The sequence below is a fragment of the Artemia franciscana genome, chromosome 17 (genome assembly GCF_032884065.1).
Source record: "Artemia franciscana chromosome 17, ASM3288406v1, whole genome shotgun sequence".
Taxonomy (NCBI): domain Eukaryota; kingdom Metazoa; phylum Arthropoda; class Branchiopoda; order Anostraca; family Artemiidae; genus Artemia; species Artemia franciscana.
In genome coordinates, this window is record NC_088879.1 from 28,664,780 (window position 1) to 28,690,556 (window position 25,777).

The 25,777-nt window shown below is 34.8% G+C and overlaps 1 protein-coding gene across 4 annotated transcripts in view; it reads left to right on the forward strand.

The window, feature by feature from the left end:
- Positions 1–9,948: 9,948 nt before the first annotated feature.
- The window catches only part of LOC136038110 (uncharacterized), a 59,066-nt gene continuing 43,237 nt past the window's right edge, over positions 9,949–25,777 (forward strand). The window contains exon 1 of one of the 4 annotated variants that reach the window (XM_065721125.1): positions 9,949–10,070. The gene's annotated coding sequence lies outside the window, so the exon portion shown is untranslated. Of the gene's footprint in view, positions 10,071–17,932; positions 18,036–25,777 lie in introns of those variants that run through there. The other 3 variants (XM_065721126.1, XM_065721128.1, XM_065721127.1) reach the window with 3 other exon arrangements.

Consider the following 25,777-nt stretch of genomic DNA (forward strand, 5'->3'; position numbering starts at 1 on the left):
CAGGAATTAAAAAAAAAAATTATACTAATCAGCATTAAACTGTCCCTTAAATTTGAACACGTGTATTTAATTTGAAAATGATGCTACTGCTAGTCAGGTTACTGTGCTGTTCCCACTGGCTCTACTAAATGGGCAGTTACCACGCAGTAACTGCAGTTACTGAAAAACCATCAGCTGGAACACACCCATAAGCAATTATATCTGTATATTATATCAATTATATATCTTATATTATATTATTACATTATATATATATATACATAAGCAATTATATCTGTAAAGAACATACAAAAAGGCATCAAGTAGTATATTCACTTTATTTTTAAGTCAAAATATGAAAAAAACAAAAAATTTACTCCCGACCTGCCTAATTTGCTAATATATAGCCCAAATTATAAATTTTAAATGTATTTTGCCACCTTGTAGCCTACTTATTTTTCCAGTTCTTGTTTTGCCACAGTTGCTTCAATTATCAGGTACTATGGTTGAGGTATAGATTGGCAGAATCAATAGGAAATATGCAATTTCAGCCTTAGATTTCCATATTAGGAGGGTTGGTGCTAAAGTAAAGCAGAGCTGCATACTTCTCTAGTGCTTAAATATGACCCCTTAGCAATATTGACAAGAAATGAGTAACAGAAAAAATTCAATTTGGACTAAATGGCAATCAGGAACTGGATACAGGCTAAAGGGGGCCAAAAACAGGGCTGTATAATTGGAGTTCAAAGAACTCCAATTATACAGTGATTTTTAAAAAAATCACTGTATATAAGTGATTTTTTAGTGAACTAAATGCTTCCCTTGCTAATTTAGGACTTTAAATTGATTAGCCTACTAGAATTTACCTATCCTATGCAATTGAAATATTTTACCTTTCCAGAGCATTAAGACAATCCATCACAATAAAAAAAAAAATATCCAAGGCATCTTGAATGGAATGACTAAAAGAAGACAAATGAAAATCACAATTTGCAATCTAACAATTAAACTTCTGGCCACACAAATTGTATTAGGATACCCAGCTCTGAAATAATTGCTCAAGTAGCTTTGCAGTAACTTTAACTAATATTGCAATAACTTTATAAGTTTTTTCTTAACCATTTTATTATCTACCTATCCCCCCACCCAGTAAAAGATAAAACCCACCCACCCACACAAGAAAAAAGCCAGTTTTAACAAGGATAATAACATAGTTTCTAAGTCTATTTTAGTGCAACCTACCCAACAACAAAAAATCTGGCTCAATAACTCACCACACTGGTACACAAAAGAGGTGCCTTCATCCTGGATCCATCTGAACACATACTCCATGATTACCTATAATTGAAACTTTTGCCCTCTTTCCGAGTTAACTTGAGACGAACGTACAAAATGTAAAAGTTGTTAAAAGTCAACTTTTCATTAACTTTCAGTCAACTTTTACAAATCGAACGCTAAAAGTTAACTCGGAATCACAAATAAAACGTCAGAATGCTGGTTTCAGTCAACTTGGAATGTGATTCGAACGCAACTCTTATTTGGGGTGCGTTTGTTTACTTGTCCGATTACTAATCTGATTAATCCAAGCGTTTTTTTAGACACATATGACGTCAGAGGTTAGTCGGATTATCCCCACAAACGCTCAGGATTACTTGTCCGTGGGCTGGCACTTTATAACCCCCAAATAAAAAGATTATTTGAGGATTGTGACGTCAATGCTACATATTTTTTTAAATGGATAAACATGTGAAATCGTTAAGTCTAGAGAAAAGACAAGGAAACTGTAAATAATAGAAATAATCTTAGCTTTTCAGTGACCTGTAAGTAATATTATGCATATTCCTTAGTATCTAAAGGGTTTTTGGTGTTCTAGGCCTGTCTTGCATAGGCTAAGCTTCATAAGGAGTCAGAAGAAAAGTTTTTTTGTTACTAAAAAGGTTGATTCTTAGGGAGGCAGCTATCACATTGGTGAGTTAGTCAAATGTTATTATATCAAACAGGCCTAGTTTCTAAACCATCCTATAATTATTAGTTGGAAAAAATTTAGAATGATTAGGCCAATACCTATAGCCTTTTATATAGTCTATATTTGTTGAGATTGCTATTTAAACTGGATTTTTAAGATACAGTAGGGGTAAAATTTTACTTTAGCTACTTTTGGCTATCTTTGAAAGAGGTTAGGCTAGGAAAATGAAACTTTCAGGTATGTGTCTACAGGCTAAAGTATGTCCCAGGAAGGTATTTTGAAGTACCTACTTCTACTTCTTTTCCCTCTAAAGGGTCCTGAAATTTTTGGGTGCCTTATTTTTTGGTTATCAGTTTCTTTTTCTCTGACCTTAGTTCTTAATTATTCTGGCCTTAGACAACTCCTGTTGATTGAGCAGAACTTTAAGCCATAACACTGTTTTTTTCTAATTCTAGAAATAATCTTTTATGCCACCTCATTATAGGTTAAATATATGGCTTATATTATTTATTCTCCATGAATTTTTGTTTTATTTGATTTCATTGATGTCAGTTGCTTTCTGTTAAAAATACATTTATTTTTTTACATCAAGCTTCTTCTTTTGTGAAAAAATTTGAACTGTTTTTCTTTTTATATATTGTATAAAATGTAAAGGAATACCTGGCCCTTCATTTCACAGATTCAACTGAAAGTATTTGAGGCATCTTACATCAAAATTCATTTGACATATTTTAATGTTTTTTTTTTTAGATGACATAGGACACCATTAAAGTTTTGCATTTGCTTTGCTAAAAATTGTCTTAAAAAGTGCCAAGTTTAGAGAGTTATGTTAATATTTTTCTTGCTGATGAGTATAATTTTTTTTTTAAATTCCTTCTGTTTAAAGAATTTTAGAGAGATTCTGAGCCAACCATGGGTATATTGTTGTCACAAATGATTTTTCTCAAATGGGCTTGTGGAAAACAAGTAGAACATATAATTTCTCTTTTTTTATCATTTCAAAACCAGAATATCACAAAACTAAGCATTAATATTGCTGATTGTACCTTAAGTAAATACAATCCCTGATGGAGTTTTGTTGATACCTGTTTAAAAATTTATTTGTCTTAATGAAATACATATTGTTTGTGGGACAGCAATGAGCAACTATGACTTGAGTTATTTTTTTTTTTTTCAATATTTTCTTTTTTCCAAATAATTTTTGTTCTCTGGTGACATTTGTGTTCCTTCCTAAGTGGCTGGCACTCTAGGTTGAGAATCTTTTATCCAAAGGGCACAGGTTTAATTTCTGGCATTAGCAGTTTATTTGGTTTGGGACGAAGGTCAGTGATTTAACTCTGTAAGTTCAGCCAGAATTGGCCCAAACTTAACAGGTTACCTAGAGAAATCTGGGGTCAGTAAGCAGGAAGGACATGCAAAAGCATAGGATGACTGGCCCCTAGCTTCCTATTGCACTTCCTGTCTAAAGGATTACCTGGTCCTTTACTAGGCTTCTGACTTAGCCAGAGGAGCTTCTTTTTAAACCCATTAAATATAAGTACAAAGGAAGAAATGCCAGTAAGGTGGTCCTTCCTTTTCAATGAATTTTTGATGTACAGACAACAGTATAGGTCATAAGAATTGGCTGGTGAATGTTTTGCAAGGTTTAAAAATTTAGGGCAATTGCTCAGGTTGGCAACTGAGCACAAAAGTAAAATTTTGTGAATGGTTTTTCTTTGTGAATGTTATATTTATGTCATGTCCAGAATTTTAAAGTTAATCTTCATTGTTTTTTTTAATTTCCATGGCCCTAGGACTTTAGTGTATTAAAACCTACCTATGTCCATCCATTTTCTTTTAAACAGAGAGGAGTTCTATGTTTCCTAGCTTCAATAAATTTATATGCAATTTTGAGACCAGGGTTACAAAGTAGGTCAAAACTTGCAAGTGGAACTATGATATGACTAATTAATTTGTAAGAAATGTATATCAATTTAAAGATTAAAAAATTATGTAGAAAACAAACAAGACAAATAAATAAAAGTATCCCTTTACAACCATTTAATTAAGTGTAACAAATGTAGATTATCCCTAAGATTGAAATGAACAAAGCTTCAATTATGAATCTGTTTTCTTTAAACAGACTGAAGGGACAAACCTCCAAGCTATGACAAATTCAATCTCACATTTGATCTCTTTCCTTTTCAATAGGAACTTTCTTTGGATTTTTTTTCAACCAAGTAAAAACATTAGGGACATGATCAGGTATAAGTGACCTTCCACTAAGCCTACATACCCAGGGGAAAATTGTGCAGCTATACTAATAATTGGTAAATTTTTTGTTGTTCATATGTTTGATTTACAAATAAAGTGAACATACTCCTTGATGCCCTTTTTTATTTTTTACAAACATAATAAGTGCTTCAAGTACAAGTTTTTGAGCTCTTGAAAATGACCAAAGTATACTCAAATAGTTTTTGGGTATAAGAAAGCTTAAAACATTGGTCTCAAACTTACTGTTTCATTATTAATCCATTTTTTACATGTTGTATAATCTATGAGCACTGATTTTCCACAATTAAGTTGGATTAATAAATTTTACAATATTATGCTGTATTTCTTCTTCTTTGATGCCAAATTTTCAATTAAGGTATGTGTTTTTGGTCATTTTTGACAAAATAATGTATGTTTTTCACTGCCAAAATTTGTTAGGTTAAGTAAGGTCAAAAAGTGCTTAAACTTGAACTAGCAAAATAAGCAATTATTATATTTGTAAAGAACATACAAAAAGGCATCAAGTGGTATATTCATTTTATTTTTAAATCAAAATATGAACAACAAGAAATTCACCTCTATCATGCCTAATTTGCAAACATATAGCCCAAATTATATATTTCCAATGTTTTCTGCCACCTGTTACTTGTTTGTCCAGTTCTTGTTTTGCCACAGTTGCCTCAATTAACAGGTACAAGGGTTGAGGGATAGATTGGCAGAATCAATAGAAAATATGTAATTTCAGCTATAGATTTCCATATTAGCAGGGTTGGGGCTAAAGTAGAGCAGGGCTGCATGTAGAAAGCTATAATTATTATGTAAATTACAAAGAATCATCTTTTTTTAACAGGTTTTCTTCTATAGGTCTACAGGTCCTTCTCTTGGCTTATACCACATCAAGCATTATATAACCAAAGAAGAATAAGTAGCAAAAAGCTATATATACATAAGCACATGTTATTTAACAATGACTTCTCTAGTGCTTAACTATGACCCCTTAGTAATATTAACAAGAAACAAGGGTAAAACTGGTGCAAACAGTATTACTGGCTTTCATATAAAGTGAATATACCAGTTGATGCCTTCTTATATGCTCTTTACAAATATAATAATTTCTTCTACTGCAAATTCAGATTTAAGCACTTTTTCACCTCTTGACCTCTTAAAAATGACCCATTAATGGAATCATTACAAATCTGTAATAGTTTAGAAACAAATTTGGGCTATATATTTGCACATCAGGGGGGTGGGGGTAAAGCATAGCATATATTATATACGTAGACTAACCATTGCTGTTTTTTTTTAATGTGTTTGTGCACATCAAATTTTAATGAAAAGAGAAATCACCAGTGCAACAGCACACACACAAAAATTCAAGCAATGGTTAGTTTACATATTTAATATATGCTACACTTTACCCCCACCCCCTGATGTGCAAATATATAGCCCAAATTTGTTTCTAAACTATTACAGATTTGTAATGACCCCATATATAGGTCATTTTTAAGAGGTCAAAAAGTGCTTAAATATGAACTTGCGGTAGAAGCAATTATTATATTTGTAAACAGCATTACAAAAGGCATCAAGTGGTATATTCAAATTATATGAAAGCCAGTAATACTGTTTGTACCAGTTTTACCCAATGGTAAAACTGGTGCAATCATAAATAGGTAACAGAAAAAGTGAAATTTAGTGTAAATGACAATCAGGAACTGGATCAAGGGGGCCAAAAACAGGGCTATATAATTGGAGTTCAAAGAACGTGGTGATTTTTTAGTGAAAAAAAAAGCACTTCCCTGGCTAATTTAGGACTTTGAATTAATTAGCCTACCAAAATTTTCCTATCCTATGCAATTGAAATAATTTTCCCTTTTCAGAGCATTAAGACAATTTATCACAATAAAAAATATCCAAAGCATCTTGAATGGAATGACTTAAAAAGGCAAATGACAACCACAATTTGAAATCTTACAATTAAACTTCTGGCCACACAAATTGTATTAGGCTACCCAGCTCTGAAATAATTGCTGAAGCTGTATTTGCCTGTAAAATTTGAAACAGGCCCAAAGTCCTAGCCTCTTCCTTGTCAAAACTTCACATAGCATAAAATAATAATTACACGTGACCAATATTGTTATTATTCGCAATTAATCTTGCCGTTTTCAGTAACACGTGGCCAGACAAGTATTTGTTGCTATCTTTTAGGGGTTAAACCTCGATTAGTAAAAATCCCATTGGACAAGTAAACAAACGCACCCCAACCGATCTTCATTCCAACGAAATCTTTTCTCCTGCTTCGCTAAAATTTAGGTTTAAACCGTTCTTTTAGCAGTAGGTTATTTTTTCCGTTAAAGACAATTTTTAGTTTGCGATACTGTTTCTAACAGTTTGGGTATATGATTCAATGGTTTTGCCTTTTTAAAGTCCTTATAACGTTGTAGAGACTTCATTACCATCAACCATTTTGTTATAAATGGTTGATGGTAATCAACCATTACCTCTCGACTTTGAATTTATACCTCTCGACTTTGAATTTATGGGTGTGTCTCTCGAACTATTGGTAAAATAAAAATACCAAATCTATCAAGCTTATGAATTAAGCTGTTTTTTCTTGAAAAGTTAGTAGCTTTGGAAAGGAAGATAGAGTAATGGAAACGTAACGCAAACACCTAGATTATGAATCAAAATTTTGAACAAAATTGTACTTCCTAACGGGTTTACTTCCACATCATTTATCCTCAGGAAAAGTGCAACCTATTTCCTCTGACCAGGGGTGTGGCTGAGGGGGATAGGGGACTCTCTTTCCTCCAATATTGAAAGGTGTTGGCGTTAAGCTCTGACATTTTGCAGTTTAGCTTTTGTTTTTAGTTTAATTTAGCTTAAGTATTTAGCATTTGTGGGTAAACTGGACGATTTTGTTAGCAGATTTCTTATATCCCCGATAAAAACTCCAAATTCAAGCTGCACTTCTGGGTTTGACAGAGCAAGAGCCAGAGTCAATATTAAAATCTACGCTTTGCTGGTCTGGATAACCTTGTCATGTAATTAATAAAAAAAAAATTTTCGAAAAGAAGTTTTTTAAAGAAAAGTAAAGCCCATAGATAGATAGATAGATAGATAAGTGTATTTCAAAAACCCGTGGGCCATATACACACAAAATATAAATAAATAACAAACAAGCAAGGAAATTAACAACAGTACGAACACGCACAAAAAACAGAATTCAACGCAAAAAGTACCAAATCTAACTACAAAAGAAATTAATCATATAAAACTTTTTCTTCTTATTAAAGATTTTTCTATATATACTCCCACTCGAAATATTGTGAATGGGTTACTATTTTGTAGAATACCCGGAAGCATCAAATTAATCCCATGCAAATAAATTTCCCGTAAATCCAAGAGCACCGGGCATTTCCGAAGAAAATGATCCAAGTCTTCATCATCATCTTTACAAAGAGGACAAAGATACCGCCTATCAGGACCAACTATCATTTTATTTTTGTCGAACGTTTTTTGCCTGTTCTGGATTGGAAGACAATTTGCCCTAAGCTGAATCCAACGACGTAGAATCATAGCCGGTAAATTAAGTTTAAAATAAACTTCCTCCCCAAAACTAGGTTTTGCCTGATTATAATGTTGTAGGGTTGTAGAATCGAGAACCAGCCCTTGCCAATGCTGAATTTCCTGACTCTCTAATATAAATCGTACCTGGCTTTCTAAATTTGCCGGTACATCGCGAGAGCAAAAACCATTATTCCATAAATAAGGCATTCCTACTTTTTCTAGTAATGATTTAATTTGGGATGGCCACGAGGTTTTTAAACCACATTTCAACATCTCTTCATATGCCACTCTTACTAGTCTATCTTCATTACTCTTAGTTAACTTCAACCAGAATCTAAGCATTAAAATATACCTACGTAGCTTTAAAGAAAACAGGCCCATATCACCTTTCAGAATCTGTGAATGAGTTGTCTGATGTAAACCAAACACTCTTTTATAATACTGGAGCTGAAGGGACTCCAGTTGCTGCACCGTTTCTCCACCCCATATCTCTGCTCCATATTCTATTACGGGTAAAATTTTGTGTTAAATGCTCCATATTAAACCTCAGATCGAAATAAATAGAGACCTACAATAATTCAAACCTAAAACGACCAGAAATTACTATTAAAGAAGAAATGAAACTCTAAACAAATAGATGTTAAATAAACAATCGTAGAGAAAAACATACAATACAAACTAATGTAAATGAAGAAACAAATTTTAAAACGAATAAAGCTTAAATTAAATATGCAATTGAAGCTTTAAACGACAAAAAATATTTTGTTATTGAAGCCTAAATTAAACCTGAAATGATCAAAAGTTAAATAAACGATCAAAGCAAACAAAAATACAATAAGTACAAACATGGATGAATAAACAAATCTTAAAACAAGTTAGACTTAAATTGAAAATACAAATCAAGCTTGAAACAAACAAAAGTCACTACAAAGAAGACTTCGGATTTTGCCTCCTTCTCTTACTGTAAAAGTCTAAGACCTACTGCGTCAAAGTCTAAGACTCCCGCCTCAGAATGGCATTAAGGTAAATTTTAGGAAAAACGACTTAGATCTTCTTTTAAAGCGTAAGGTCACGGAGTAGCTTTTTTTGTACCTCAGAGGCCAACACTTTCAGAAATTTATAGCACCTTCGTAGAATTCGTCTTTTCCTAAGCTAGACTTCGATGAGTTGTTAAGGGCAATTTTAAATTCAAATCCAAAACAAACCTAATGAATAGGCAGTGAAATTGAATAGGGCATTTTGTAGACTGACATCGATTTAAACGAAGTTTTTATGCAAGATTCGTCTCAATAAGATGAGAACGAGAGATTCGACTTTTTGTAGAAGATAAACTAATCAACAGAAGTTTTTTCGGAAGATTAAGTTGTTTTTCTGGAATCCAATTAGAACCAGCTTCAAAAATAGCAAGTATATTTCATGTTCTTCATCTTTGTACATGCCGTTGAGGACACTGGTCTTGTAAAATTGATCAGTGAAACTTGATTGCTCAAAATATCCTTAAAATGAATTTTAATGTCAATTGCAAATAAAACGGAAAAATGCCAGTGATTGTGAATCTTACCACGTAATTTGCATTTGAGTAAAGTGTTTGAATATGTTATTTTTGTCTAGCTAGACACTGGACTTTTTAGAAATAATTAGCTTGGATTCTAAAAGTTGTTGTTTACCCAGAATATCAAATGTGCAAATGAATTTAGAGAGAAAAAAATCCCCTCTTAATATAGCAGACAGGCAATGTTCTATATATGGATTCTCATTGTAGGTTGTCTTCTAATCACTGACAATTTGAGCCTTTTCTTGATATCATGATGTCACCACCAGTTTGATGCAACTACCCTGTGAAAAATACAAATTCTTTCTTAAAGTCCTGACCTATTTAGATCGTTCTTGTGGCCAGTCCACTGCTTTGTTTTAGCAGTTTAGCATACTATAAAATACATATAATAAAATATTATTTATATACTCTTTGGCAAAACATTACGTTAAATATTAATAGACCCACAGCAAATTACCAAACTTTTCTCCACGTTGGTGCGTCTCTCATCAATGGCGCGCCACTGATATATCGGCCCGAGGTCGGGGCTTATTATATAAGAGTTCAACGCCAAAATTCATGAGCGTTTAGTACAATTGAACTTCGGGGACAGCTGTCTCAGTGTTCTGACGCAGAGGGCCTATTTTACTATTTGTATTGTTGACAACGCTGTACAGTGAAGAAAAGTCACGTAAGCAGCGAGCAGTGCATCAACAAAAACAATAATATTGTCAGGGAAAGGAAGAAAGTAGATAGACCCAACTTGTCAAAGTAAGCTCCTCTGTTGTTTGAATACTCGCTGATTAGAATAAAAATGGCTTGCCTAATGGGAATGGGGTCTTGTCAGACTAGTACAACAGGGTATGGTTGGGCAGCACCTAGCATAATCTTGGACAAATATTAGCCTACTTATCTTTGGCAATGCTTGCATGATCTAGTCTAAGTAATCTTCTTTAGGAAACCCATGGGGTAAAACTCTGGTTTAGTGACTTTTGGCTATCTTGGACTTTTGACTTGCTAATTTTCAAATGTATTTGCTCAACCCAGCATGTTTAGTTTAGTTAATGTTTAGTTTCATCACAAGCTGTTTAAAGCACATATTACTGCATATAAGAAGATTCTGATGCTTGTATATTGTTTTTTTGTCATTATTAGAGAAGTTCATCCATATTTTAGCTTTCTGAACCTCCCTCCAACAAGACTAAAAAAAGCATAAATTAGACTTGTTTTACAGGTAACATTACCTATAGAGCAAAATTTAGGCCTATTTCTCCCTGAGCCCAGCAGGCAGCAGGGCAAGGTCTGTATTCTATATTTATTCAACAAAGAGTAATAAAACTAAAAAAAAAAAAAACTCAACCAAGGTTTATTAAATGAATATAGAATGCAAACCTTGCCCTGCTTCCTGCAGTGCTCATGTACTAATATGTTTTGCTCCATAGGTAATGTTACCTGTGAGCAAGCCCACTTTATCCATTTTTAGTTTGCCCCAAGGAGGAGGAGGGTCAACCAGAAATGGATATGCTCCTAGAATTAGCATTTCTAAGTACTATAGTATAGAAACTATGCTGCTTCACAGCATAGTTTCTAGTTTATACAGCTTTTGATGAAACTAAATGGGCTATATACCATAATATCAGATGGGTATTTGCCTACCATTCAATTTTAACTTATACACTGGGGTATGCCAGGGTCCTCTTTTAAGCTTTAAAGCCACTGCTGGCAGGCATTCCATAAGGAGCAATCCTTATATGGCCTGCAACAAAGAGTATGGGTAACTTATAAGAGTGGAAACTAGGGTAAAATTCTAGTTAATTGACTTCTTGCTATCCCAGAAAGGGTTTAGGTTAGGAAAATGAAACTTTCAGGGATGAATCTACAGACTAAAGTATGTCCACTAGACTACATGGGTGCCCATAAGCTGAATCATGGGGATAGGCTTACCTGGTCTAATTGGCACTTCCAATGCTGCATAGTAGAAATTTCAAAACAAAAATATGAGGCAGCATCATTTAGCCAGGGCACTAAAGGCCCTTGTCCCCCCATATGGTTGCCCATGTTAGGCTAGCATTAACAAAAAAAAAATACCAACACCATCTAGTATTTAGCAATAGGTTACTGAGTGTTTTCATGTTTGGTAATCTTTTTTTCTCTCAGGAACTTTGGTTAGACACTTGTTACCACTCTAATTTCCTACTGATTAAATTAATGATTCTTAATATTGAACTGAAAAAATGCCAAATGCTAGATGGTGTTGATAATTTTTTTTTTGGTAAAATTCTTGACAAGCTACTTTTCAGTAGGCTATTTTAGAAAGGGGCAAGGTTAGGGAAATGAAGCTTTTAGGGATAGATCAACAGACTAAAGTAGATTATGTCCCAGGAAGATATTTTGCAGTACCTACCTCTACTCCTTCTCCCTCTAGAGGGCACTGACCTTTCAAAAACTTTTTATAATAAAGTGAAACCTTGCAAAATATATCTTCTGCATGAAGTAAAAGAAAACTGTTCTCAGCTTCACAATTTTGATCAATCCCAATTTATGAGGTTTCTAAGATCTGCAAATACATTTTCTAAAATCAGAAAACTCTCAATATTGCTTAAAATTCCTCTCAAATAACAATAATTGCATTTTTAAGAATAAAGGAAGAGGAAAAGAAACTAAAAATTAAGGTGAAATTTTGTTTTGTTTTGAAATTTCAATAGACCTGTCAAGTAGGCAAATTTTTAAGGATTAGAAATCAGAAGGGGTTTAACACAGAAGCTTGGCAATATTTCCAGAGTATTTTTTTGGCACTTCCTAACCTAACACCTTTCCAAGATAGTTTTAAGTAGCTTGTCTAGAATTTTACCTTTGTTTTTACCATGGCTTAATATATAGATTTGGACTAAATTGTTTGAATTCCCCAACTCATTGTCATCTACTACCCAACCTTGAGAGCCCCCCAACTGAAGGACCAGTTACTAGACTCTGACAAATAAAAAAGAATTGTCCACAGTTACTGACTTGCTCAGCCTATATTACTGAGAGATATCACAAATTATTTGTTCCATATTTTACCCATCATTTTAATAATATTGACACAACTAATATTTAATGTTTTATTAATATGTGTTTGACTAATATAATGTTTGTTTAAATTTTTCTGTGAGTGTTTTTGAAGGTATAAATTATTCTTGTCATGACATGCTAATGCTAGCTCTAGCTATTGTAGTGAATAAATATATTCTATTCTATTTGTTTTGGCAACACTAGTGCAAGTTACCACTCTTAAAAGTTACCTATACTTGTTGGCCCAAATGATAAAATTTGAGGTGATTCAAATAAATAAATTGGCTAAATCACTAAAATCACTAAATCTACCCTGCAGACAGTAATTGCAGATATATGAGTTCTAATATTGCAACCCAGGATACAGATATAAAATCTATGCCTGATTTTGTTTCAAACATGGTGCAATACTATTGTGATACTAATTACAAAAGAAAGAGGGGAAAATGTACTCCTAAATTCTGGGGGGGTGGTTGATAGCAAAATTGCTGTTCTTTCCAATGAAAATCAAGGAAAGGTATTAAAAAAAAACTCAAGAAAGGTATTTTTTACCTTACAGATTTTTCTGTAGGAAATTAGTATAGTTTTACTTTAGTGATGATGTATTGGAAGCAGTGTTTATGTACTGAACCCTATTCAGATCCATTTAAATTAACCCCTTTTAAACTCAACCCACATATAAGCCAACCTTTGGGGAGCACCATTGCCATTTACCTCAACTTCATGGCTACAACCATGATATTCAAGCATGTTCTACTCCAATTCATCTCAACCCCATAAAACCCAACCCTGTTTAATACAGTTTCTGTTTAGTTGCAAACATAAAATTCGAGTATTTTCTGCTCCTGTGTCTGCATGTTATTTTTCAATTTCAAATATATTTGCCAGAAAGATAAATTAATGTTTTTATGGCACTTGGTATTAACCAAGTGACATATAGCAGTTGCCAATTCTGTCGGTCTGTTGGTCTGTCTGTTGGTCCTGGTTTTGCTACTTTAGGCACTTCCAGGTAAGCTAGGACAATGAAATTTGGCAAGCGTATCAGGGACCGGACCAGATTAAATTAGAAATAGTCGTTTTCCCGATTTGACCATCTGGGGGGGAGTAGGGGCCTGGTTAATTCACAAGAAATAGAAAAAAATGAAGTATTTTTAACTTATCAGCGGGTGATTGGATCTTAATGAAATTTGATGTTTGGAATGATATTGTGTCTCTGAGCTCTTATTTTAAATCCCGACTGGATCTGATGATGTTGGAGGGGGAAAACCTAAAGTCCCGGTTTTGCTACTTTAGGCACTTCCAGGTAAGCTAGGACAATGAAATTTGGCAAGCGTATCAGGGACCGGACCAAATTAAATTAGAAATAGTCGTTTTCCCGATTTGACCATCTGGGGGGGAGGGAGTGGTGGGGCTGGTTAATTTGGAAAAAATAGAAAAAATGGAGTATTTTTAACTTATGAGTGGGTGGTTGGATCTTAATGAAATTTGATGTTTAGAATGATATTGTGTCTCAGAGCTCTTATTTTAAATCCTGACTGGGTCTGATGACATTGGGGGGAGTTGGAGGGGGAAAACCTAAAATCTTGGAAAACACTTTGAGTGGAGGGATTGGGATGAAACTTGATGGAAAAAATAAGCGCAAGTCCCAGATACATGATTGACATAATCGGAACTGATTTGCTCTCTTTGGGGTAGTTGGGGGGGGGGGGGGTAATTCTTAAAAATTAGAAAAATGAGGTATTTTCAACTTACGAACGGGTGATTGGATTTCAATGAAATTTGATGTTTAGAAGGATATCGTGTCTTAGAGCTCTTATTTTAAATCCCGACCGGATCTGGTGATGGGGGCGGGGAGTTGGGAGAGGGAAACCTAAAACTTGGAAAACACTTAGAGTGGAGGGATTGGGATGAAACATGGTGGGAAAAATAAACACAAGTCCTAGATAGATGATTGACGTAAACGGAACGTATCCGCTCTCTTTTGGGTAGTTGGGGGGGGGGGTATTTCTGAAAAATAAAAAATGAGGTATTTTTAACTTACGAATGGTGATCGGATCTCAATGAAATTTGATATTTAGAAGGATATCGTGGCTCAGAGCTCTTATTTTAAACCCGACCAGATCTGGTGACATTGGGGGGGGGGGAGTTGGGAGGGAGAAACCTAAAAATTGGAAAACACTTAGAGTGGAGGGATCGGGATGAAACTTGGTGGAAAAAAAAACACGAGTCCTAGATACATGATTGACATAACCAGAACGGATCCGCTCTCTTTGGGGTAGTTGGGGGGGGGGTTAATTCTGAAAAATTAGAAAAAATGAGGTATTTTTAACTTACAAACGGGTGATTGGATCTCCATGAAATTTGATTTTTAGAAGGATATCGTGTCTCCAAGCTCTTATTTTAAATCCTGACCGGATCTGGTGACATTGGGGGAAGTTTGGGGTGGGGAAACCTAAAATGATGGGAAACGCTTAGATTGGAGGGATTGGGATGAAACTTGGTTGGAAAAATGAACAGAAGTCTTGCATACGTGATTTACATAATTGGAACGGATCCGCTCAATTGCGGGGGGGGGGGGTAATTCTGAAAAATAAGAAAAATGACGTATTTTTAACTTACGAAGGAGTGATCGGATCTTCATGAAACTTCATATTTAGAAGGACCTCGTAACTCCGATATCTTATTTTAAATCTCAACTGGATCAAGCGTAATTGGGGGGGGGGGGCAGTTGGGGAGACCGGAAATCTTAGAAAATACTTAAAGCGGTGAGATCAGGATGAAACTGGATGGGAAGAATAGAAACCTGTCTAAGATACGTGACTAACATAACTGGACCGGATCTGCTCTCTTTGGTGGAATTAGGGGGGGGGATAATAATAAAAATTGAGGTATTTGTAACTTACGAAAGGGTGACCAGATTTTAATGAAATTTGATATTTAGAAGGATCTTGTGCTTTAAAGTTCTAATTTCAAATTCCGACCAGATCCTGTGACATTTGGGGGAGTTGGAGGGGGGAACCGGAATTCTTGGAAAATATTGAAAATTGGAGTATTTTATATCTTACGAATAGATGATCGGATCGTAATGAAATTTGATTTTTAGAAGGAATTCATGTCTCAGAGCTCTTATTTCAAATCCCGACCAGATCTTTTGACATTGTGGGGATTTGGAGGGGGAAATCTTGGAAAAACACTTGGAGTGTAGGAATCGGGATGAAGCTTGGTAGATAGAATAAACAAATGTCCTTGATACGTGATTGACAGAATCGTACTGGATTCGCTCTCTTTGGGGGAGTTAGGGGGAGGGGTTCAGTGATTTGGCGAGTTTGGTGCTTCTGGACGTGCTAGGGCGATGAAAATTGGTAGGCGTGTCAGGGAGCTGCACAATTTGACTTGATAAAGTCGTTTTCCCAGATTTGACCATCTGGAGGGCAAAAGGGAGAGAAAAAATTAGGTATTTATAACTTACGAGTGGGTGATCGGATCTTAATGAATTTTGATATTTAGAAGGACTTTGTGACTCTGAGCTCTTATTTTAAATCTTGACCGGCATTAAGCCTCTTATTTTCCTTTTTAAATCAATCTATTGATTCATAGAATATTGTTAGAGCTCATACATTATGATCTCTTGGCTCTTAGCTCTTCTCGCCTCGTCACAAGTGCCATATGAGCTCTTAGCTCTTGTTTAGAATAGAGGGAGGGGCAGCAGCATAAAAAACACTTAAAGCAGCAAAAAAAAAACACTTAAAATTAGCCAATGAATAGAGAACATTTCATTTGTCATCTATTATCACTTCTGACAAAATGGTATGAATTACGTTTGCGGTGTTTATTATTAATTTAAGAAGGGTTTGGCTGAAGGGCTGTTTTGAAAAGGGTTTGAGTTGAATAAGGTTGGTTTAAATTTGTTTTCACAAAAATTGAATTAAATGGGGGTTGAGTTGAATGACAGTTGTTGCATGAAGGTTCAATTGAACAAGGTTGTATATTGCATTAAGGGTTGAGTTTCATATGAGTTAAATTGTGCAAAGGGTCGAGTTAAACAGGGCTTAGGTTAAGTGGGGATCGAGTTGCACTAGAGTTATGTTAAATTCCCTTTCTCTAGGGGCTATCATCCCCAAAACCATAGTTATTGGGCCTTTAAATTATATGGGATCAAATTGCTTTTTAAAATTTTGATTAGACATCTTTGTGGAAAAAGTGGGCATGGGAGGGGGAATAATTGCCTAATAGTACTCTGGCCCCTTTAAAGGGGCATTAGTACTTTTACTTTTATTTTTATGAGCCCTCTCCCTATATTTTAGGACCATTGGTTCAATACGACCTTTCTTGGGGGTAAAATCAGAAAAACAAATAAATAATGTATCTGTGATTTTTCTTCTGACAAAATTACAAACTTACTTGTTTTTGTAAATAGGAACTTCAAACCTCTGCAGCAAGGTTTGCTGATATGTTGAATATGATCGTGTGATTTCATTTGAGATCATTTGACTTTTTGGGGGTGTTTACACCCTTTTTTGAAAATCAGGAAAACTCTATCAAGCTCATAGCTTTTTATCAGTAAATTTAAACTTAAATGAATTTTTGATATTCAGATTCAACATAAAAAACCAATTCTTTCAATGTATCTAATTTTATGAAAATTCTATTTTGGTTATTGTCGAGTTTTGGTTGGGTTATTATCGGGCCGAGTCGCTCCTTACTTGCAGTTGTGTCGCATTACTACGAACTTGCAAAAATATGTCTGCAAAACAGATTGCTTACAAAACAAACAGTTACATAATTAGTGCCAATAAAATCTGAAATAGCCTATAAACCTTTGACAGATGGAAATATGAAATTCTCTTCATCGCCAATGTCAAGGACCCGGAAATAAAATTATCGTCGCCACAGATGAGACATTTGGAGAGCGAGAAGTGGGGGCACCCTTGGTCATAAAGATCGAAAGAGTATGTTCCAAGAACCGAAAATTTAAACTGCATTTTATTTCCGTTTCTAACTTCATTCTGAACCATATTAATAAAAAATAATACAATTGTCTGTGACAGAGGGGGAGGGGAGTGGCAACATACTTTGATAGTCGGTGGCGTGCAGCAAGTGTTTTATTAATATTCTTATATTATTTTGCAATATTATTAATATGCTTTAGTTCTTTGGGTGAGTCGTTTATTCGGAGGTATAGGGTGCTTAGAGATTAAAGCTGTATCGAGAGCTATCATGTTTAAAAATTTGCTAAATTACAAGATTTTTTTGTTATTTGAGTTGTCTTTTATAATCTTTGGCGTAGAAAATGCTCAGAATGTACAAGTTTACTAACCCTGGCTTTGAAATCTTCCCTGTCTCAGCACATTAGATGAAAACAGGTGACACTAAAGCCTCAAGCCGATTCAAATCTAGGATTTGAGTTCCTCCTCCAGTGATGGATTTTTTTAGATGTGTCTCGATCCCTGTATTTTTACATTGTTTTAATTTTCAAAATAATTTGTTGTTGGCTACATCAATAGCATTAAGATTTTGAAATTGAGAGTATCACGTGTAATTTTGGCACTGAAAATTTAGCTAGTATCTACATATGCCAACATAGGAACACCTGTCAAACTGCTATTGAAGCAACTAAAATCTTTTGAATGTCTTCCCTTTCGGTGCATTAAAGGAAGAATTAAAAGGACTTAATTGAAAAATTCTGTAAGTTCTTTTGTTGTTATTTCATTCATGAGTAGGCTATGCAAGTGTAGGATCGGGAGCAAGTGTTAAATCTTATGCGCCAGTACACAACCAAGCATGAATGGCCTACCTTGAAAGATTAGAAAAAAATGGTGCTCAGAAAACTTAATATTCAGAAAAATGCGGGTTTTTATATTTTTTAATAATAGTCTATATTATTCCCTCTCCACTCTGAAAAAATACTATAGGACTACAAACAAATATCACAGAACCCTACTATAGAGGTTTCAAGCTTCTATCTGCAAAAATGTGGGATTTTAATTCCATGCCAGAAGAAATATCGCGGACGCGCGTTTTTTTTTTAGGTGTGATCGTATAGACTCATTGGTCTTAGAATATCGAAGAGGGATCATTCGAGCGGATATTAAGTTCTAGTGCGCTTTTTAATTGACCTAAAAGATTGGAGGACAACTCGGCTTCTCTCACGCCCATTTTATCCCTAAAATTATCTGATCAAAATTTTGAGATAGTCATTTTGTTCAATATAGTTGAAAGATAAAATAATTATGACTTTGTGTAAAATGACCCCCCCCCCCTCGACAATCCATGGGGAGAGGCCTTTAAATTATGAAATTCGCCAGTTGTTTACGTATAGTATTTGTTAAAATAGACATAAATAAAACAGACATTTTTTGGGGGGGGGGGCGTGTGTGCTTTGGACGGATTTCTATGGATAGAACCTTCTTTTGAGAGGGAAATTTCTGGGGGGGGGTGAATATTTCAGGGGAAATATTATAATTGGGGATTTGACAGATTTACGAAATTCTTTTTAATTGCCTTTCATTCTTTTTGCCAAATTTTAATGTGGAGATGTTTGAACCCCTTTATACGGAATAAATCTGACAAATTAATATGCAAGTTTTGTATTAATTTTTCATGTTTCGTTGAAAAAAGTTCAGAAGTTAAATAAAAAAAACAATTTGGTTTTTAACTGAAAGTAAGGAGTGACATTAAAACTTAAAATGAACAAAAATTTTTCCGTATTATTAATAATAATAATAATCTTTATTCTTTCCCTTTATCACAATGCAATAGCATGGGTATGTTATGAAAGGGGTTGTCCCCTTCTCTACGCCTCCCTCTTTACACGAAAGTTTTGTTGTTTTAAAAAGCAGAGTTGCGACAGAGTCAAATTTATGGAAATATGTATGATCATTATATTCTGTGAGAGAGATATTGTTCTGGTTTCAACCATTATGTCAACCATTCCAAAAAAATCGTACACTCTAAGGGCTTATTCAGGATTTTTGCTCAGGGGAGATTACAAAACATTTTAAAAATGTTAATTTGATTTTGTTTTTCACGTTTTTACTGGTCGGGCAATTTTTTTTTTAGGGGGAGGAGGGGGGTCTGTATATGGCCTTGCACACTAGGCTGTACATTGCAGAAGTGTGCAACGCATGATTTAAGGTGCCCTATTCTTGGACCAAAGAGCCACTGTATGATGTGAGATCACCATGCCTGGCTTAACAAGCGGTAGGCCTACTCCAAGATAAACATCAGGCTGTGGAGAAGGAATAACCCCTCTGTGTGGACACTACTGTATTCATTTACGGACACCGATACTATTTACCAGTGTGTCTGAACTTAAACAGTGAAAATTTCACAATGTGCTATGATCTTAGATGGCGGATGTTAATGTTCGACACTGATCTGCTTTCAAAATTCACCGCAATTCGTTATCTTCGGACAGAGATCTCGGAACACGTGACTATTGACACATGTCGCTGTGTTTTAAATCATTCTAGTTTTTAGTCGCATTTTACGTCTGTTTCCACGCGACAAAGACTGGGAATAGCATGATAAGGGATAAGTTATCTCTTGTCGAAATTTTTAGTGAATCTGCTTTTGTTTGTTTTTGTGCGTACGTGCGAGTGACTAATTTCGAAAGGAGACGAGGCAGAAAAAAACGGTTTATTTTTCACAATATCTTGGGTACTTGCGTCTTATAGCCACCACACTCAAGTTTTGTCAAGAAGTGAAGTTTGGTTAATGCTAATGAAATAAAACAAAATATGATGAAAATATTACACTTTGTCAACATAATTATGAAAACCACAACATAGGATTAGGAAAGGGGAATCGCTCAGTGTCTGGTATAAAGACCATGAAAACCGGCTATTATTTCAAATTAGCGATGCAAAATCTTGAGTGTGGTTGCTATAAGACAAAAGTATAATATCCTATAATTTTTCGTATAATTGCCAGTTTCATGGATCATTTTACCCTCACCCCTCCAAAAAATATGTGATACTTGTGTATTATTCAGAACACACTCAATAAGTGAAGTTAGGTTCTTTCGTGAAACAAACTACGATGCATTTTATGTATATATATATGTATATATATAGATGTGGTTAGGTTAAGTTAGGTATTTGATATAATGCACCCCCCTAATTTGCATATATATAGCCCTTTACACTTCGAAAAATGTTCCTTTTCGTAAGAGTGTAAAGTCATGCTGTGTCCATTGACGCACTGTTTTGTCGTGGGCTACAACCCCTTGTCCTCGAATTGCCTCTTTTTCAGTCTTTGGCAAATCCCAATTCTTCATTTCAAAATCCATGTTCAGACACTATCTTCTATCACTATGCGTAGCAAACTAAATTGAGTTTGTCTTTGTGGCTGTGATTACATAAAAAAAACTAATTTTTTTAACTGAAAGTAAGGAGCGACATTAAAACTTAAAACGAACAGAAATTACTCCGTATATGAAATGGATTGTCCCCTCCGCAATCCCTAGCTCTTTACGCTAAAGCTTTTAATTGTTTTAAAAAGCAGAATTGTGGCAAAGAGTCAAACTTTAGCGTAAAGAGCGCGGGATTGCGGAGGAAACAATCCATTTCATATACGGAGTAATTTCTGTTCGTTTTAAGTTTTGATGTCGCTCCTTACTTTCAGTTAAAAAAACTAGTTTTTTTTATGTAATTTCTGAACGTTTTTGAATTAATGCATGTTTGATTTTGACTCTCCACACGTAAACTATTCAAATGAAATTTGCATATTAATTCCTTTTTTGGCTAAATGGCCTTCTCTTAGTTTTGATCATATGATTTTGCGAAATATGGGATGGGGAAGGAGGCCTAGTTGCCATGCAATTTTTCGGTTACATAAAAAGGCAACTATTAATTTTAATTTTAACGAATTTTTTTATTAGCAAAAAATATACGTAACTTTAGAATTAACTTACGTAACAAACTTTTATATTCTTTGATTTTTATTATGTATATGAGGGGGTTTGTACCCTCGTTAATACCTCCTTCTTTACACTAAATCGTAAGTTTTGTCCCAATTCTTTAAGAATGACCCCTGAATCAGAAAGGCCGTAGAATAAATAGTTGAAATTACTAAAAATACTTTAGCATAAAGAGCAAGGTATTTATCTCCTCCTAAATACCTCGCTCTTTAGCCTATGCTAAAGTATTTTTAGAACCCCTCATATGCGTAATAATCTCTGGTCGTTTTAAGTTTCAATGCTACTTCTTCCTTTCATTTGAAAAAACGTTTTCATGTTTATTTTTCATTGTTTTCTTATAGTAATGCTAGAGAATCCTGCGCCCTTTTCATTGAATTTTTCTTCCCCTATGACAGATTCCTCCAAGGAAAGATCCTCCAACATAGCCCCCTCTCCTCAGCCCCACCCCCAAACAAAATAAAATCCCCCTGAAAACGTCTGTACACTTCCCAATAACCATTACTATATGTAAACACTGGTCAAAGTTTGTAACTGGCAGCCCCTCCCCCAGGGATTGTGGGGGAGTAAGTCATCCCCAAAGGCATAGTTATTATGGTTTTCGACTATGCTGAACAAAATGGCTATCTCAAAATTTTGATCCGTTGACTTTGGGAAAAAAATGAGCGTGGGAGGGGGCCTAGATGCCCTCCAATTTTTTTGGTCACTTAAAAAGGGCACTAGAACTTTTCATTTCCGTTAGAATGAGCCCTCTTGCGACATTCTAGGACCCCTTGGTCGATACGATGACCCCTGGGAAAAAAAAACAAAACAAAAAACAAATAAACACGTACCCGTGATTTGTCTTCTGGCAAAAAATACAAAATTCCACATTTTTGTAGATAGGAGCTTGAAACTTCTACAGTAGGGTTCTCTGATACGCTGAATCTGATGGTGTCATTTTCGCTAAGATCCTACGACTTTTAGTTGCCCCTATTTTCCTAAATAAGGCAAATTTTCTCAGGCTCGTAGCTTTTGATGGGTAAGACTAAACTTGATGAAACTTATATATTTAAAATCAGCATTAAAATGCGATTCTTTTGATGTAGCTATTGATATCAAAATTCAATTTTTTAGAGTTTTGGTTACTATTGAGCCGGGTCGCTCCTTACTACAGTTCGTTACCACGAACTGTTTGAAACCGGATTTTCTCAGCAAAATTCTTGAGTGTGTTCTGAATTGAATTGAATCAATTTAATAATGAACAAGTACCAAATATTCAGTTAAAATGTACCTGCATCGTAGTTTGTTTCACGAAAGAACCTAACTTCACTAATTGAGTGTGTTCTGAATAATACACAAGTACTATAAAATGTAAAATTGTATGCGTGTTTCATGATGAATTGACCGTATCTTATCTATGATAACCATTCAAGTACCAAATATGTTCCTCCTGAAATAAATTGATTTGTACGCTGTTGATAAGCGGCTTAGTACAGGATTCTTGGAGTACACACCCTTTAAGCGTGAGAATCTATAAATGGGTGCTGCTCATAAAGCCCATTTTTTTTTACTCATCAAAGAGCTAAAATGTAACACACAAGATCTTACTTCTTTTTGCTCGGATTAACGCTTTTTGCTTGATCAAAGTCATTGAAGATAGTATCAGGAGATGACAATCTCATCCAAGTCCGTAGACCATTGATTAGAGTAGAATGAAGATTGATATTTGCAAAAAGTAGGCTTAGAAGTAAAACCAGAGTCCTCAGATTTTCATTAAAATTGTTTTCAAACGTTTCGTTTTAACGAGCTGTTGTAAGGAGCGTCCCGTCTCAATAGTAACCGAAACTCTTAAAAAGGAATTTTGATACCAATAGTTACATCAAAAGAATCAAATTTTTGCGCTGATTTTAAATAAATAAGTTTCATCAAGTTTAGTCTTACTTATCATGAGTTACGAGCCTGAGAATATTTGCCTTATTTTCAAAAATGGAGAACACCCCCCCCCCAAAAAAAAAAAAATCATAGAATCTTAATGAAAATCATACCATTAGATTCAGCGTATTAGAGAACACTATTGTAGAGGTTTCAAGCTCCTATCTGCGAAAATGTGGAATTTTGTATTTTTGGCCAGAAGAATCAAAGAATCAAATAAACGGAAGTTTATTTGTTTTGTTTTTTTGTTGTGTTTTCCCAGGGGTGATCATATCCACCCATTAGTCCTATAATGTAGCGAGAGGGCTCATTCTAACGAAAATTAAAAGTTATAGTGCTCTTTTTAAGTGACCAAAAAATTGGAGGGCAACTAGGTCCCTCCCAGGCTCATTTTTTTCCAAAGTTGACGGATCAAAATTTTGAGATAGCCATTTTGTTCAGCATAGTCGAAAAATTTAATAGCTATGTCTTTGAGGACGACGTAATCACCCACAGTCCCCGGGGGAAGGGCTGCAAGCTATGGACCTTGCCCTTTGTTTATAAATAGTATTGATTATCGCAAAGTATATAGACGTTTTCAGGGGGAATTTTTACTAGTGGTATACCAGTGAATTGATGGCGGATGTTAATATTCTACATTGATTTGCTTTCAAAATTCACCGCAATTCGTGTCTATCTTTGGGCAGAGATCCAGGCGCATGTGACTATTGACACATGCTGCCGTGTTTTAAATCATTTTAGTTTTTAGTCGCATTTTATGTCTGTTTCCACGCGACAATTAAATAATAAAAAAAAACTAGTTTTTTTAACTGAAAGTAAGGAACGACATTAAAAAACTTAAAACAAACACGAATTATTCCGTGTATGAAAGGGGCTATTCCCTTCTCAACGCCCCGCTCTTTACGCTAAAGTTTGACTCTTCCTCTAAATTCTACTTTATTAAACAATAAAAATCTTTAGCGTAAAGAGCGGGGCGTTGAGATGGGAACAGCCCCTTTCATACACGGAATAATTTCTGTTCGTTTTAGGTTTTAATGTCGTTCCTTACTTTCAGTTAAAAAAACTATTTTTTTTTATTTAATTTCTGAACGTTTTTGAATTAATGCATGTTTGATTTTGGCTATCCGCAATTAAGTTATTAAAAGGAAATTTGCATATTAATTCTTTTTTTGGCTAAATGACTTTCTCTTAGTTTTGATCAGACGATTTTGAGAAATAAGGGCTGGGGAAGGAGGTCTAGTTGCCCTCCAATTTTTCGGTTACTTAAAAAGGCAACTAGAACTTTTAATTTTTAACGAACGTTTTATTAGTAAAAAAAAAGTAACTTAAGAATTAACTAACGTAACGAACTTTTATATTCTTATATTTTTATTTTGTAAATGAGGGGGGCTAGTCCCCTCGCTAATACCTCACTCTTTACACTAAAGCTTAAATTTTGTCCCAACTCTTTAAGAATGACCCCTGAACCAGAAAGGCCGTAAAATAAATAGTTGAAATTGCTTAAAAATACTTTAGCATAAAGAGCGAGGTATTTAGGTGGAGATGAACCCCTCATATGCGTAATAATCTCTGTTCGTTTTAAGTTTTAATGCTGCTCCTTACTTTCAGTTGAAAAAACTTTTTCATATTTATTTTTGCATTGTTTTTTTTTATAATAATGCTAGAAAGTCCTGCGCCCCCTTCATTGAATTTCTCTGCCCCCATGACATATTCATCCAAAGAAAGATCCTCCCATATAGCCCCCTCCCCTCACCCACCCTAAACCAAAATAATCCCCCTGAAAAACGTCTGTACACTTCCCAATAACCATATGCTTTTCGACTATGCTGAACAAAATGGCTGTCTCAAAATTTTGATCCGTTGACTTTGGGAAAAAATTAGTGTGGGAGGGGCTCTAGGTGCCCTCTATTTTTTTGGTCACTTAAAAAGGGCACTAGAACTTTCCATTTCCGTTAGAATGAGCCCTCTTGCGACATTCTAGGACCACTTGGTCGAGACGATGACCCCTGAAAAAAAACAAACAACAAATAAACACGCACCCGTGATTGGTCTTCTGGCAAAAAAAATACGAAGTTCCACATTTTTGTAGATGGGAGCTTGAAACTCTTACAGTAGTGTTCTCTGATACGCTGAATGCAATGGTCTGATTTTCGTTAAGATTCTATGACTTTTAGGGGGTGTTTCCCCCTATTTTCCTAAATAAGGCAAATTTTCTCAGGCTCATAACTTTTGACGGGTAAGACTAAATTTGATGATACTCTTGTATTTAAAATCAGCACAAAAATCCGATTCTTTTGATGTATCTTTTGGTATCAAAATTCCGTTTCTTTGAGTTTCGTTTACTATTGAGCCGGGTTGCTCCTTACTACAGTTCGTTACCACGAACTGTTTGAATACTGGGATTCGTATAATAAGGGGTAAATTATCACGTGTCAAAAATTTTAGTGAATCAGCTTTTATTTGTTTTTACGCGTACGTGCGAGTGACTAATTTCGAAATAATGTGAGGCAGAGAAAACAATTTCCATAATATCTTTTACTTGTCCCACAATGCTGGGATTCGTATGATAAGGGATATCATATTACCGTGTCGAAAA